The following is a 16,405-nucleotide window of genomic DNA, read 5'->3' as shown; positions in this document are numbered from 1 at the left end:
GCCAGGTGCGCCATTCATCACTGCAGAGTTGTGTCTCAAGACACAAGGGCAGCAGGACGGCCCCAGCCTGGGGTTCAAGTTCAAAAGGTGCTTCAAATGTAAAACTTTTTAAAAAACGGAGTCACTTTAGCAGCGTTATTGCATGAAAGTTAGACCTCATGTCAATAAAAAGGAGTGCATGTGCGCAAGCCAAAAACTGCTAAGGAGTTTTGGGGTGCCCTATCGCGTTCCTGCACCTCCGTTTTTTAAAATCTCCATACAAGCAATCGCCGGCTCTGCCAGTAGCGCAGTAGGTCCACTCGGGTATGAAAGCGTGAGCAAGAGTCCCGAAGGCCTGTACCGCGCTCCACCGCGCAGGCGCAGGGCCCCTCCCACCAGCCACTGCGCCGCGCCAGGGCTAGAGCATAGAGGTGCGGATCCCTCCACGCGCCTAGAGAGGAAACGCAGGCTCCCTGGGGGCCGACTTCCGGCGGCGGCCCACTTCCGGCCCCGCCCCGCCCGCCCCGCCCGCGGAGTTCACAGGTATCCAGAGGCGTCAGGCTGGCTTCCTTCTACAACCTGTTCCGGACCAGCGGCGGGGTGGCGCTGGGGGGCGTGGACCGCAGAAGTCGAGCTTGGGGCCCTGCGAGGCGCCTGCTCCGCGGACCCACGTGCGGCGGCTTTGAGGGGCGGAAAGGAAGGAATCATGGAGCTGCCACTTTGCAGCCCAAGTGATGCCTCGGGGTCGGCCCCTCGAATACCCCGCGCCGCGGACGTATTCCTTATAACTACTCGAGGCCATCTGGCTCGTGGAAAATAATGGTGACGTTCCAATATCAAAACAGGTGATTTTAGGGCATGTTTCGAGTGTCTGAGAGAACGACCCACTTGCCCATTTTTAAAAATCAGGTAACTAAAAAAAAAAAAAAAATGCATGTTAGTATTGAATTGTGGCCAGATAGGGGAGAGAGGAGTTAAGTTAAACGATGAGGAACTGTGGCCCTGGAAGAAGAATGGGGCACAAGGGGAACACGCAGAGTGCCATTTGGAAGGATGGAGGTACTGGGGTGCAGGGGGTCGGAATGTACCCAGGAGAAATGGGACTCGCGCGCTTTTAGATTATTTGCAGAATATGTACTGGGCTGGGTTCTTTTCCAGGGTGGCCACTGGCCATAGGCGCCAACTGCCTGAACTTTCTGAACTGGAGTTTCCTCAACATTGAAGTGAGGGGACCCGCCCTGGCCGGGTTGGCTTAGCGGGTAGAGCCTCGGCCTGCGGACGGAAGGGTCCCGGGTTCGATTCCGGGTCAGGGCACATGCGCGGGTTGTGGGCTCGATCCCCAGTGTGGAGCGTGCAGGAGGCAGCTGATCAATGATTCTCTGGCATCATTGATGTTTCTATCTCCCTCTCCCTTCCTCTCTGAAATCAATAACAAATATATATATTGAAAAAAAGAAGAAATGAGGATACCTGCCATCCTGACCTACCCTGTGTGGTTGTGCAGTGGGATGTGCCCTTTTACAAATCGAACTTACTCTCTCGGACACTATTTTAAAGATTGTGTTGGGGGAATATTTCATTTAAAGAAGATTTTCCCATCATGTGTTCCTGAAGGGGAAATAAACGGTGGACAAATGAGTTTGGGATTTGAACTCCGGTCTCTGAGCACAGTGAATAATCGATTGTGAATCTGTTCTGGGGGGCCCTGCAGTAGTGGAACTCTTCTGACTCTGATTGGCCTGATGTTTCTCAAGTGTTGTGACTGGGGAAGCTTGAGTAACGCCCTATTAATGTCTCTCTCCGAGGGGTATTTCCCAGAACCTATTTTGGGAAATGCTGACATAAAGAAATCCCTTACCTGGGTGGGCTCAGATCTGCTCAAAAGGCACTCTCACTTCTCAAAAGACATTTCAGAACTGCTCTTTAAAAGTCATCTGACTGGATTTCACTAAGGGTAGTTTCCATTTTACAAACATTGCAGAAAATGGTCTGTAATGAAGTACTACAAGTCCTATAGCAGTTGGAAAAGGAAGTGAACCCTTCTTGTTCCTCCTACATGCATCATGCACAGTGTGTGATGTCTCAATATCATTGAGCAAATATTACCAACATATAATTACTAACACAATGGAAGTAATTATTTTAAAATATATATATATATATATATATATATATATATATATATATATATATAAAAATTGTTCCAAGTGGTAATTCTACAATTCAGGGTTTCTTAAACAGACTTCTTAGGAAATTTGTTCATGGATTCCTAGAAGAGCCCAATTTAATAAGATACAATTAGCATTTTCTCCTATAAAGAGAATGTCATTTAAAACCACTTAAGTGTGTCCAGCTGGCGTGGCTCAGTGGTTGAGCGTCAATCTATGAACCAGGAGGTGGCCGTTTAATTCCTAGTCAGGGCACACCTGGGTTGTGGGCTCGATCCCCAGTGTGGGGGGTGCAGGAGGCAACTGGTCAATGATTCTCTCTCATCATTGATGTTTCTATCTCTCTCTCCCTTTCCCTTCCTCCCAGAAATATATATATATATACACATATACATTTAAGTGTGTTGTATGTATACATTAAGGGACATTGATGGGAAACTTGCCCTAACAGTTTAGAATAAAATTTAATACAAGCATCATCTTGAACTTCATTCAAAATCAAAGTAACAATAAAAGCTCTTAATGAGGTAGTTTCACATGTCTGGCACAAGTTTCTGTCAAAGAGAGCTTCTTAGTATGTTAGAAACTTGCTGTCTGGCCGTGCCAGGGCCCCGGCGGATCTTTCCCGCGCCCCGTTCCTCCCGACCCCTCCACCCGTCCTCCCCTTCCCCCTGCCTTCGGGCCAGGTAAAAAAAAAAAAAGAAACTTGCAATTTCAAGCAAGACCTGCCTAAGGACGACAGTAACAATACGTTGGAGTGTCCTGTTCCAGTGCCTGGTCTTCCATTCCATAGGGCCAGAGACCTAATGGCATTAGCTCACAGAGATAAGCAGGCTTCAGAGGACAGACTGAGTTTGCTAACCAAACTCAAAAGGGACTGATGTATAAAACTCACATGTGAGCTCATTCCTTTCTAGTGAAAAATATAAAAATATAATTACCAGTGTTGGATAATTTTATTTGCCAACAGTGTGTTCCTTCTTGAAGGAAAGTTACATGGGAGTCCAGATTCTTACACTACAGTATAGATTACAGCCGTGGGCAAACTACGGCCCGAGGGCCGGATGATCCGGCCTGTTTGAAATGAATAAAACTAAAAAAAAAAAAAGACCGTACCCTTTTATGTAATGATGTTTACTTTGAATTTATATTAGTTCACACAAACACTCCATCCATGCTTTTGTTCCGGCCCTCCGGTCCAGTTTAAGAACCCATTGTGGCCCTCGAGTCAAAAAGTTTGCCCACCCCTGGTATAGAATCAAAGCAATGAAAATGATGTCCCCGTTTAATGGCATCAGGTGTCTTCACTCTACAGACACACCTGTCAGATGGGCCAGACATTTCCATGGGTGAAAAGTACTCTCTTCCGTGGTGCTAGGAGCAAAATAAGTCATTTTGCCTTCATCCCTTTCAGAGATGCGCCCCCGCCCCCGCGCCCGCCCCCCTCTCTTTTTAAAAAATTTTTCTTTTTAGTGAGAGTGGGAGTGAGAAGACAGACAGAAACATTGATGTGAGAGAGGGACGTCGATTGGTTGCCTCCTGTATGCACCCTAACCAGGGCAGGGGATCAAGCCTGCAACCTTGGTAGGTGCCCTTGACCGGAATCAAACATGGGACCCTTCAGTCCAAGAGCTGACACTCTATCCACTGAGCCAAATTGGCTAGGGCTCCTCATATTCTTTCTCAAGCTAGACTACAATGCTTGAGACTTGGTTTAAGCTTTTCAGTTTACAGTCCCTATCCAGGTCTACCTCCCTGAAGTTGCACCCAAGTCACCCAGTTTGGATTTGGGGTCTTCACAAAATCCCTTGGGTCCTTTCTATTACGACTGATTTCATTCTATATGTTTCATTCTATATAAGTTTAAGTGTCTGTTGCCCCTCTTGTTGGTTCAAAACCTTAGAAGCTTCCTGGGTGAAATCTGAAAGTGTTCCCATACAGCGAAGGCAAGGAGAGGGAAGAAAATGGCAGTCCACTCCAGTTTGCAGGCGGTGTTACCACGCTAAAGGGTTTGCTTGCCTGCATGCATCCAAGCCCACTTAAATACCAACAGGAGTTTGTAGCCAAGAAAATGAAGGTTTATTTTATTATTCTTTTCAATCCTCACCTGAGGATATTTTTTCCATTGCTTTATAGAGAGAGGGGAGAGAGAGAAAAATATCGACATGAAAGAGACACATCAATTGGCTGCCTCCTGCACGAGTCCTGACCAGGGGCCAGGGATCAAACCTGCAGCCCACTTATGTGCCCTTGAGTGGGAATCAACCTTCAACCCTTTGGTGCCAACTCTCTAACCACTGAGCAACACCAGCCAGGGCAAAGTTTAATTTTTAAGGAAATGGCACCACACCCGGAGTCACAGGTGAGAGGGAAGAAAATGGCTCTCTGATGGCTTCCAGGGGGTGGGTTACATAGAGGGAGAATCATTAATCATGGTGACTAAGGGGGTTAGGGTCATGATCGCCACTGATTGTGCTGGTGCCAGGGCAGGGGACAGGTGATCATTGCTTCTGGTCCTGATTTCGCTTCAGCTAGTTTCACAAGGATGTGGTCGGTGGAGTTGGTTCACTTTTCCGAGTCTGGAGCTGAAACACAACCGAGGCCTAGATGTTATCTTTGACTAAAACTGTCTCTGTGGTCAATAGGCCTGAGGCTTTGTTCCTGGAATTGCTGAATGCTGACCAGCAACCAGGGCCTCATTATCCTGAGGGCTTAAAGATTAAGGGAGTGGACGTGCAAGGGAGAAGAAGGCAGGTAAGCCAGGGTGCTGCACTAGGCCAGTTTGTTTCATTTTTTAACTAATTTTATTTATCTTAATTTTTATTGAATTTATTGGGGTGACATCTATAAGAATAAAAAGGTAATATGCTAATTAGACTGAACAACCAAATGACCTTCCGGATGAAGCCGGGGCTGCAAGGACCGAGCCCCTTGCGTGAATTTCGTGCATCGGCCTCTAGTTAGTTAATAAAATTATAAAGGTTTCAAGAGTCCAATTCTGTAATCATCTGTATATTGCATTGTGTTCACAACCCAAAGTCAAGTCTCCTTTCATCACCATTTATCCCCCTTTTACCCTCTTCTACCCCCCCTACCCCCTTTTCCTCTGGTAATCATCATACTGTTGTCTGTGTGTATGAGGGTTATTGTTTTTTCTTAATCCCTTCACCCTTTTCACCCAACCCCCCCTCCTTCTGACAACTGTCAGCCTGTTCTCTGTATCTATGACTCTGTTTTTGTTTTGTTCATTAGATTCCACATATAAGTGAATCCTATGGTATTTGTCTTTCTCTGACTGGCTTATTTCACTTAGCATAATACTCTCCAGGTCCATCCATACTGTTGTCTAGGTAAGATTTCATTCTTTTTTACGGCCGAGTAGTATTTCATTGTATAAATGTACCATACATTTTTTTTTATCCACTCATCTACTGATGGGCACTTGCCTGCTTCTAGATCTTACCTATACTATATAATAAAAGGCTAATATGCAAATTGTCCCCTCGACGGGGAGTTCGACCAGGAGTTCAACCAGCAGGTGGGGGATCGGGGTGGGTCGGCTGGATCTTGCCTGTGCACAAATTCATGCACCAGGCCTCTAGTTGTCAATAATGCTGCAGTGAACAGAGGGGTGCATCTGTTCTTTTGAATTGATGTTTCAGGTTTCTTTGGATATATTATCAAAGCGGAATTGCTGGGTCATAAGGCAATTACATTTTTAATTTTTTAAAGTAACTGCGTACTGCTTTCCACAGTGGCTGCACCAGTCTGCATTCCCACCAACAGTGAACAAGGGTTCCCTTTTCTCCACATCCCGACCAACACTTGTTATTTGTTGATTTATTTATGGTAGCCGTTCTGACAGATGTGAGGTGACATCTCACTGTGGTTTTAATTTTCATTTCTCTGATGAGTAGTGACCTCGAGCATCTTTTCATATGTCTATTGGCCATCTGTATGTCCTATTTCTTTCTTTTTCTAAAATATATTTTTATTGATTTCAGAGAGGAAGGGAGGGGGAGAAATAGTAACATCAATGATGAGAGAGAATCATCAATCAGCTGTCTCCTGCACGCTCCACACAGGGGATCAAGCCCGAAACCCAGGCATATGCCCTAACTGGGAATCGAATTGTGGCCTCCTAGTTCATAGATCGATGCTCAACCATTGAGCAATCCAGGCTAGGTGAGCTGTATGATTTATAAATTTTGGACATTAACCCCTTACCAGATATATTATTGGCAAATATGTTCTCCCATTCATTGGGTTGTCTTTTCATTTTATTAATGTTTCCTTTTGTGCAAAGACTTTTTAGTTTGATGTAGTCCCATTTGTTTATTTTTTTCTTTTGTTTCCCTTGCTCTAGGGGATATAGCCAAAAAAAATATTGCTATGACAAATGTCCAAGATTTTACTGCCTATGTTTTCTTCTATGATTTTTATGGTTTAATACATTTAAGTCTTACATTTAAGTCTTTAATCCATTTTGAGTTTATTCTTGTGTATGTATAGCATAAGAAGGTGGTCTCAATTCATTTTTCTGTGCATATCTGTCCAGTTTTCCTAACACCATTTATTGTATAGACTGTCTTTACCCCATTGTATGTTCTTGCCTGGATGAGGCTAGTTTGAATCAAAAAGGGGGAAAGGAGAAAAGGTCATATTAAAGAAGTAATGTTTCTGCATGGTTCTAGTGGCAGGGTTAATAAGCCAAGGAGCTTACATATGAGACTTATCTTGGGCCTCTGCCCAGTGCGACACCAGATAGGCCCATCAGCCACACTGCCGCTGCCTCTGATTTCTGTTGCAAGGCCTGGTGACTGGCACCCCACTGGGGAGGGGTTCTGGGCTTGTTTAAGATGTGGTGGAAAGAGATGGCACATCCACAGTCCAGGAGCTTTGCCAGAGGGAGCCAGCTGATGACACACCGTGGAGCCAAGAGCATGACTAGGTAGCCTGTCACATGTGGCCTCAGCATCCACAGGCTCTGTTCCAGTTCCTGCCTGTCATCTCCTGTGTCCTTCCTGGCAGCCCTGACCTGTAGGGGGAAGAAGGGGAGGGGAGGGAAAGATCCTCCAGCTCTCAAGAATGCTTTCCTCTTCTCCTTAGGGAGCGAGTGGGCCTAGGCAAGGCCTACAAAGAGTAGGGATCTTAACGAGGCTTAGGCGGATTTAGAATTGCTTGTGTCATTTATACATTCCTCCATTTAACAAACATTTATTGAGCTCCCACTATGTGTCAGACATTCATAGACGCTGGGATAGCAAAGACATTTAAGACAAGTGGCTTCCAGTCAAGTAGTAGGAGACAGCCACATACACCAACGCAATGGCACATCAGAGGTGCCACGACAGACACCTGGAGGGTAGTGGAAGCGTCTAAGTGCAGGCATTTACTGTCTCCTGGGCAGGACATCACAGAGGGATTCTGGAAGATTTGGTGGTGGTTTAGCTGCATCTTGAAGAACGTGAGGAGGATCTTGAGGCAGGTGGCAGAGGAGACAGCCAATCAATGTTTCTCTCTCATCGATGTCTCAATGTTTCTATCTCTCTCCCTCTCTCTAAAATCAATAAAAAACATATTTTTTTTTAAAAAAAGAAGACACCCCAACTAGTCCTCTGGCTCACATCAGAGTAGTCTGTTGAACTTGAATCTGACTACATCACTCACCTCCAAATTCCTGAATGGCTTCCTTTGGGGAATATTGGACCACCTTTGAAAGGCATAGGAGATCTTCATGATCCACCTTTGTTCAGCACCTGCGAACAGCTTGCTTCAAACACACCAGACTGGCACACACCTCTGCTCTGGCACACCCTCTGCCTCCACTGCGGGGTCTTCCTTCTGCCCGTTCTCCACAGAAGCCCCAGCATCCTTCGGTCTCAGCTTCGAGGTTCTCTCCCCCTACTCCTCACATGGAATCAGTCGTAGAAGCTCCCTCCCACTGTACTCTGTACTTTATGTTTCTCCCATTGTAGTGAAACCAGTGTCACTGCATCACAACATTCCAGGGTTGCTCCTTCTCTGCTTCCTTACCCATAAAATGGGATCGTAACCTCTTAGTGTGGGTGGGAGGATTGATCCTGAGAAGTGGCAGCAGCGGTTTGGGAAAGTGAGTCAGAGAAAGGAGGGCGGCCCAGGGTGCATTCTGTGGGCCACCAAGTCCTAGGCGACAGGGGCCTCTGGAGAAACAGCCGCCCCAGAGGAGAGGGAGCTCCCGGAACAGGCTCTTCACCTCCAGTATTCTGGCCAGGCAGTGCCGATTCTTCAAGACCTACAGGCAGCGTAGAAACCTAAGCAGATAATGTTGTCATTACACCACGTATCTGTCATCCAAGACCACAAGGGATGCTCTTCCCGCTCTGTGCCTCCAGCATCTCCGCGGACACTTCTCAGAGTTGGGTCCCCGCGCACCGCCCAGGCCCAGGTGGCAGACCAGCTTACCTTCTGGAGAAATGCCATCCTCTGGTGCCGGATTGTCATCCTGGACCCTGGATGAATTCAGAACCAGAACACCACAGGGAGAGAAGAGGAGAGGCCCGCAAGTGAAAGGGCCAGCGTGCCTCGCACGCCCTTAACTCCAAGGAGTGTTTGGGGGACCCGGAGGGCGTGGGCAGGGGCGCCCCTTTACTAGCGCTGGGCTCCTGCCCCTGGGAAAGTAGCTGGATCCGCGCCAGCCAATCAGAGAGCCGCGCCGCGAGCTTTTCAGCATGTGCAGTGCTTGCGCCCACCTGCCGCCAGGGGGCGGTGTGTGGCTCCGCTGTGACGCGGCAGAGCCTCAGGTGAGACCAGCCAGTGGGAGGATCTGTTGCAGAGATCGAGCCTCGGCCCACAGCACTAAAAAGCCTGGACAAGTGCAAATAGTTCACACGGGCTTTGGGGCCCTGGCTGACCTGCCACCAAGTCACTGGATGGCCGTTAGCAAGTTACTTAAGCATCACAAGCAGGTCAGTTTCCTCATCTAACCAGAGAAAAGCAAGTGAGTGGGTGGGAAATGACACCTGCCTGTCCGGTGGTGAGGACGGAATGAATAACCGAGTCAATTGGCAGTGGAGCGTAGTTGGCTGAGATCAATGCTCGCCTGGCCAATGGGCTGGCTCTGAACGCTGGATTTGCCACTTAGCTGTTGGATCTCAGTGGAGATATGAAAACTCTGTGGCCTTCATTTTCCCATTTGATCAGTGAGGATACTGCACCCTCTTCCTGTGTGTTTTGTTTGGGGTTGGGTGTTTTTTGTGGGGGGAGGGAAGAGGGGCGGTTTTGGTTTTGAGATTACTGAGCTAATGTTTGTAAAAGCACTTGTAACCAGGGCAGACATGTGCTGAATGTTGGATAAACCATAGCTTCTCTTATGTCTTTTGAGACTCTAAGGATCACCATGCCTGGTTGCTCTGTTATGGACATCATCTGAGTGATCTGTCATGTCATGTCCGAATAACAAGAGAATTGTTGGAGTAGTAAATGGAGCTGAGGATACAGGCTCTGCATGCAAGCAGATTACTTGGCGTCAGATCCCAACTCCTACTTACTAACTAGCTGTGTGTTTTGGGGCAAGTTACTTGCCCTCTCTGTGCTTCTGTTTCTGTAAAGTGGGGATGATACAATGATTGCCTACCTCATAGAGTTGTTAAGGGGAGATGGAGTAAACAAATCAGTAGATATCAGTTGTTATTAATATTAGTATTATTAAAGATAGTGGAATAGAGCTCACAACTTGAAATGAAAATAGTCTCAACTTGACAGTTACCTCCCACTCCTTACTCTCCATTTCTTCATCTATAAAAGGAGGGGTGAGCCCTGGCCAGTGTGGCTCAGTTGTTGAGTGTCGTCCTGTGCACCAAAAGATTGCTGGTTCGATTCCTGTCAGGGTACATACCGAGGTTGTGGGTTTGATCCCTGGTGCAGGAGGCAGCTGATCTATGTTTCTCTCTCCCTTCCCCTCTCTCTAAAATAAATTAAAACTTTTTTAAAAGGGGGGCGGGGTGATGAGATGACAAGATGGGACCTCTGAGGTCTAATACTGAGGATTCTCAGGATCGGAGACATGCTTGCTTTTCATTTCTACAGCTGGGCTACTGGCGGGCAGCAGATAAAGCAGATGTCAGAAAAGGGTGGGTGGACATTGCCATAAGCGGTGCATTATGCGAACAGCTCTCCAGATAATCTGGTTCCCACCCGGGCGGAAGAGCCCAGTTCCTGCCAAGCTACCCAGACATCTTAGCTCAGAATTAAAGCCCTGGAATAGCAGTTTCAGAAACCAAACCCTGAAGCCGGGTTGACTCACAGGGAAATGACTTGGCAGAAAGCCATGACATGCAGCCTGCAGCTCCAGCTGGGCCTGTGCAGTGGTGTGTGGAAGGGGGAAGCCACCCGCTGTATCCAGGTGATCAAACGCTTTGGAAACAGTTAGGCAAAGTCATTTCAGAATTGCTTTAAATGTGTGTGTATCTGCGACCCTTTCCCCATTCTCATGTTTTGTTGATTTGGACTTTCTCCCTTTTTTCCTTAATCAGGTTAGATCGTGATTTATCTGCTAAGATGAGATAGTGTGACTGTGTGTGTGTGACTGTGTGTGTGGTTACTTGAGAGCGAGATTTTATTGAATAGTTAGCACTTTCAGATCATCTAGTCATTGGCTACTTGTGCTGTTTAAATTAGTTGACAGACGGGAGAGGGCTTTGTAAAGCAGAAAAAAACCCAGGTATACAGAGTGACCTCCTGGGGCTCTCTGCATCTCTTGTGCTCAGTAGTTCACGGTATCCTCTTGCACTCTCCAAAGCGACTATGGATGATAAATTCCGATCATGCTGATCACATGTCCTGACAATGATCTCATTGAGCCTCCTCGTTTCCTAGATGAGGAGACATCATGGGGTGCTGGGAAGAGAATGTGACTAGGACTCAGGACACCCGGATTCTGATTCCAGCTCTATTCCTGACCCATTGGGGGATGCAGGCGAGTCATATCACCTCTTGAAGGCCCAATCCCTGCGAATCATTCAGCACTTCCCAAGGTTGGCAGTACAGGTCGTGCTTCTCAAACAGAGGCACACGCTGGAGAACTTGTGAAACTGAGGTTCTGATCCAGTAGATCCAAGTGAGGCTAAGGTTCTGCATTTCCAACAGGCTCCCAGGCAATGCCCATGCTGACCTCAATATGAGTAGCAAAGGTCTAAAAGGACTTGTTGCCGAAACCAGTTTGGCTCAGTGGATAGAGCGTTGGCTTGTGGACTGAAAGGTCCCAGGTTCGATTCCGGTCAAGGGCATGTACCTGGGTTGCGGGCACATCCCCAGTAGGAGATGTGCAGGAGGCAGCTGATCGATGTTTCTCTCTCATCGATGTTTCTAACTCTCTATCCCTCTCCCTTCCTCTCTGTAAAAAATCAATAAAATATATTAAAAAAAATAAAAATTAAAAATAAAAGGACTTGTTCCACAGATTATAAATCTATATGACATTTAACCAAAAAAAAGTGGGAAGAGGGTTATAGTGCAATACATTCAGAAATCCATATGCCTAATACATGTAAAAGGGTTGCTATGCAGGGCTTCCCAAAACCTGACACACTTCCAAGGAGAATGACTTGAACAACTCAGAAAAGAAGATTTTCAGAAAGACAGAGGTCTTTTTTTTTTTTTTTTTTTTTAATATATTTTATTGATTTTTTTACAGAGAGGAAGGGAGAGAGATAGAGAGTTAGAAACATCAATGAGAGAGAAACATAGATCAGCTGCCTCCTGCACATCTCCCACTGGGGATATGCCCGCAACCCAGGTACATGCCCTTGACTGGAATCGAACCTGGGACCCTTCAGTCCGCAGGCCGACGCTCCATCCACTGAGCCAAACCAGTTTCGGCAAGACAGAGGTCTTTATTTCGCAAACCAATGGCAGCAGAGGCAAAAAGGCAGCTGGTTTGCTATGCCCAAGCTCAACCCCCCACCAGGACACAAAGACACGAAGTCCTTGATTGCTTGCCAGACTTAAACCTCTTTGCGAGGAAAATATTTTCACCCACAGCTCCTTCCACATCCCCGCCCCACCCCCTGGCTCATACTTTGGACCATGGGGCTTAACACCTGGCAAACTGGACCAGGGACACTGGAGGACCTGCCCCAGGCCACCACTCTATAGACAGGCCGATTGTGACATGGCCTGATATACAATGATGCCCTGGAGCAGCCAGACTGTCACTCTTGGAAACAGCCACTTGAGCTGGCTAGGAGAGGTGGCCAAATCTGGAGAAAAAAAATTAAAAAAAGCCCCACGGTGGAATCAGGCCCACGATGAAGCAAAGCCGGGGGTGAGCTCAAGTTATGAATGAGGGAGACAGACTCTGAGCAGGCAGTGAAGCCTGGGGTAGACACAAGAATGGAAGAGCAGCACAGAGCTAAGATGCCCCAAGAGCTCTTACGAATGGAACTGAAGGCTACTGGAGGCTCTTGTTAGGTCACAAGGAGCAAAAGGTATCATCTTTAGTTAGCTTTCCCCAGAGGGAATGGGCTACAGATTGGGGAATGATGGAGACAGCAAAGTGGTGTTCCAGCAAGACGCCTATGGACCAAAGGGGAAAAGTGAGCGTTGTCCCTCCCGCCCAGGGAGCCCAAAGCAAATCAGCAGCCCATTTGTAGCAACAGCGGAACTGCGTTGTCATCATATCTTCAATCTGTCCAGCCTCACCCTCCTCTCACCCTGGTCTTGATGCCATATTGAATGTGTTGTCCTGTCCTGATTTTTCATTTGCACTTCACTATTTTATATTATGCATTTCCTGTATGCCTCATTGACTCCATTCTGAACAGAGACATGGTATAAGTAAGTAGATCAGATGAGAACTAATTTAAGTGGAATCAAGTCTGGATGACCATATCCCCCAAAACCCTCCCTAACCAGTGTGGGTTAGACCATAGAGAGAGGTCTGTAGTTGCACATCACAAGATTCACCCTAAATTGCATCCTGTTAAAAATCATAATGATGCCCTAACCGGTTTGGCTCAGTGGATAGAGCGTCGGCCTGCGGACTGAAGGGTCCCAGGTTCAATTCCGGTCAAGGGCATGTACTTTGGTTGCGGGCACATCCCCAGGGGGGGGTGTGCAGGAGGCAGCTGATCGATGTTTCTCTCTCATCGATGTTTCAAACTCTGTATCCCTCTCCCTTCCTCTCTGTAAAAAAATCAATAAAATATATTTTAAAAATACAAAATAAATAAAAATCATAATGATTTGGCCCTAGCTGGTTTGGCTCAGGAGACAGGGTGTAGGCCTGCGGACTAAAGGGTCCCAGATTCGATTCCGGTCAAGGGCACATGCCAGGGTTGCGAGCTCGATCCCCAGTGTGGGGTGATCAATGATTCTTTCTCATCACTGATGTTTCTATCTCTCCATCTCCCTTCCTCTCTGAAATCAATAAAAAATATATATATTTTAAAAAATCATAATGATTTGGATGGCAACATTGATGACACGTGTTTATATGTTCAAACAAAGACACAAAATAAAAGAAGGGCCAATACGTTAGGAACAGCACTCGGTTCCAAAAGTTCTTGCCAGCGAGAGTCAGTGTGCTTTGATCAAGACCTGATCAACTGCCCACAGTGACTCAGCATCTCTGGGCTAAAGTGCAGTGCTAGGATTTCTAATTGTTATCAGAAGTCGCTGTGGGGATGAGTCATGCGAATCCTTTATGAACAAATTCTGATCCGAGCCAAAACTGTTGTCAGGATTTCCAGCCTATCTCTCTGCCGTCTACCGTAGGAGACGTTTCTTTCAAAGTTTAGTACCAAGGAAAACTCAGTTTTCTTTGAAACCACCCACAAAGTGTCCCTTTCCCCGATCAAGAGAGAGTTGTTTCCTGTTCCACCTCCACCAGCAGAACACTTCGAGTATATATGGCAGTAGGCTCCCTTGGAACAACTGAAATGAGTATTTGGTTTTTAATTTTCTTCTCCAACCTGTTTTCCTATTTGAGTTCGTATACCATGGGTTTTATAGTCTGGGCTTTTTTCTTTGAAGCCACAACAACTAATTTTTGGAATGACTCTGGATATAAATATGCTAAATAAATGATATGTGAATGGTGAGTGGGAGATGGCTTGATGAATTTGGACAAGATGGGGAAGAAAGGGAAAAAATGAGCCATCTCAACAGCCTTCAAGATAAACAACTCTATTTACCCAAATGATTTTTTGGAACTGCCTTGTTTTATTTTAGTCCAAGAAGCCTGCTGGAGAAAGAACAGTGCGGTGAAAATATATTCGAGTTTGATAAACATCTTGCTCTTCTGACAAGACAATTGATTAGAGCTCGTCTGTTCATCTAAATTGATCAGCTCAGCTCAGAAGTAAAAGGATGTGTCTCATTCCTGCAAGCCTAGACCGCCTCTCTTTCCCCCTGCACCTCCATAATTTCCAGGTGAGGTGGGTAAGTGAGGGAGGGAGGAAGGGGGGAGGAATGCGGACGGATGCCAGGCCTTCAAGGATGTCACATAGAATGATCTGACCTAAGAAAGACCTCCTAGTCACCCCAATAGGTCCCCCTGTAATAAGAAATATTTCCTCTCCATCCTAGGGAGCGGAGTTCTTACAATGAGTCCAGAGCAGACATTTCCCAGAAACACCTGCTAGAAATTATCAAAGGCAAACATGACGATACCGTCCCATCTTCTCTACCCCCCGAGACGCCACAATACGCCTCCTTTACGTGGAAGTCAGGTGGGTCTGCTTAATAATATTGATGTCTTTGCTTTTATAGGTCTCTTTTTTCCACTATAAATATACATGCTCACTACTGCAAATTTAGAAATAGAGGAAAAGCATTTGTAAAAATTTAATAATATCTAATCTGGGGACAGAAGTTTAAATAACCTGAAATGGAATGTCCGAGGGAAAGGAATGTACTGGAAGTGAGGAGGTTTGGATTCTGGTCCAACCCTGCTATAACTAGCTGGGGTGACCTCAAGTGAGTGATTTATTCTTGATGAATTTTTTTCTTCACTTGTAAAAGGAAAGGCAGGGCCCGGCACACCCAAGCTTATAGCATTCTAAGGTCACGGGACAGTTAAGCAGGCAGATGCGTTAACCTCGCTGCCCGGGGTCCCGTTCCCAGCACTGCCATTCAGGAGTTGTTGGAGCCTGTTTCATAGCCTGTCCATGTCCCAGTGTCCCCATCCATCAATGACGATGGTGGTCATCTCTCTCACATGCTGATGATTTGGTGAACGTTGGCCGCCATCCTTATCTTAAATGTGGCCCAGCCACATCGCACGCCACACCGACCTCTTTCCTGAGAGCCGCACGTCCAGTGTTGTCTGCGCATCACTGTGACCTCACGTGGCATTTGAGATCTCAGCTTTGTGGTCACAGTCCAAACCTGAGAGCATCCTGTCCAGGCTGCAGCTCTGCCTCCTCACTGTTCCCCAGCTCAGCAAAGAATACCAACACCCGCCCCCCTGCTCCTGCCACTCACCTGGGAGCCGACCAGATACCTGCCCCGTTCTAGCTCCTGCAGGCCCGTTCGACTCGCAAACTAAACTCAGGTCTCCAACTCAGCCTTTATCTGAACTGAAAGTGCTGTCTCCATGCTCAATCTATCCAACTCAGGCAGAGACCCCACACTCACTCAGGTCTTAAGGGAGCCCTGGGTGGCCTGGGGAGAGGAGTGGGTTTTAGAGCTGGGCCCCTCTGAGTTTAAGCACCCCAACCTGAATTCCCACTGGCAGGCATTCAAGACAGGTACCTCCACCCCCGGGGACACCCAGACCTTGCCTCCCTTGCCTGTGAGGGAGGAGGGCTGAGGGTGCTGCTCAAGGATGGGAGGGCGAAAGCACCTCATTCCACGTGGGGGACCCAGGCCTGCTGTACTGCCTCCACCTGTCCTCAAGCCTCTGCTCTGTCAGATCTCCTTGGGGCACCACAGGTGATGGAGAAGGAGACAGCCCACCTTTCCTGGCTGTCTACAGGGTGCTGGGTCCTTGCACCTCTCAGCTCATTCAGTCCTCACATCTCCAGAGAGAAACTGATCCCCATTCATGATCCCCATTTTACAGATGGGGAAACCGAGTCCAAGAGGCTTTAAAAAACCACCCGGGTCATGTAGCCTTGAGTGGTAAGTGACAGAGCTGGGGTTTCACCCCGGGCAAGCTGGTTCTACCGAGTCCACACTCTGCCCTGCTCTGGCCCCGGTGGACACCAGCTGACGACCCTCAGGGACACAGGCCACCATGCTCTCCCCCAGGGTTCTGGTTTCCCTGGTGTTTCTGT

General features: G+C 47.2%; 1 long non-coding RNA gene across 1 annotated transcript; it reads left to right on the top strand.

Moving 5' to 3' along the window:
* The first annotated feature begins 506 nt into the window (after window positions 1-506).
* Window positions 507-15,351, top strand: LOC118672355. Its single transcript, XR_004973039.1, has 3 exons — window positions 507-888; window positions 14,358-14,558; window positions 14,715-15,351. It is a non-coding gene; the product is annotated as an uncharacterized LOC118672355 (long non-coding RNA).
* The last annotated feature ends 1,054 nt before the right edge of the window (window positions 15,352-16,405 follow it).

This window comes from Myotis myotis, unplaced genomic scaffold (genome assembly GCF_014108235.1).
Source record: "Myotis myotis isolate mMyoMyo1 unplaced genomic scaffold, mMyoMyo1.p scaffold_m19_p_17, whole genome shotgun sequence".
Lineage (NCBI taxonomy): Eukaryota > Metazoa > Chordata > Mammalia > Chiroptera > Vespertilionidae > Myotis > Myotis myotis.
This window is presented reverse-complemented; position numbering and strand designations above follow the sequence as displayed.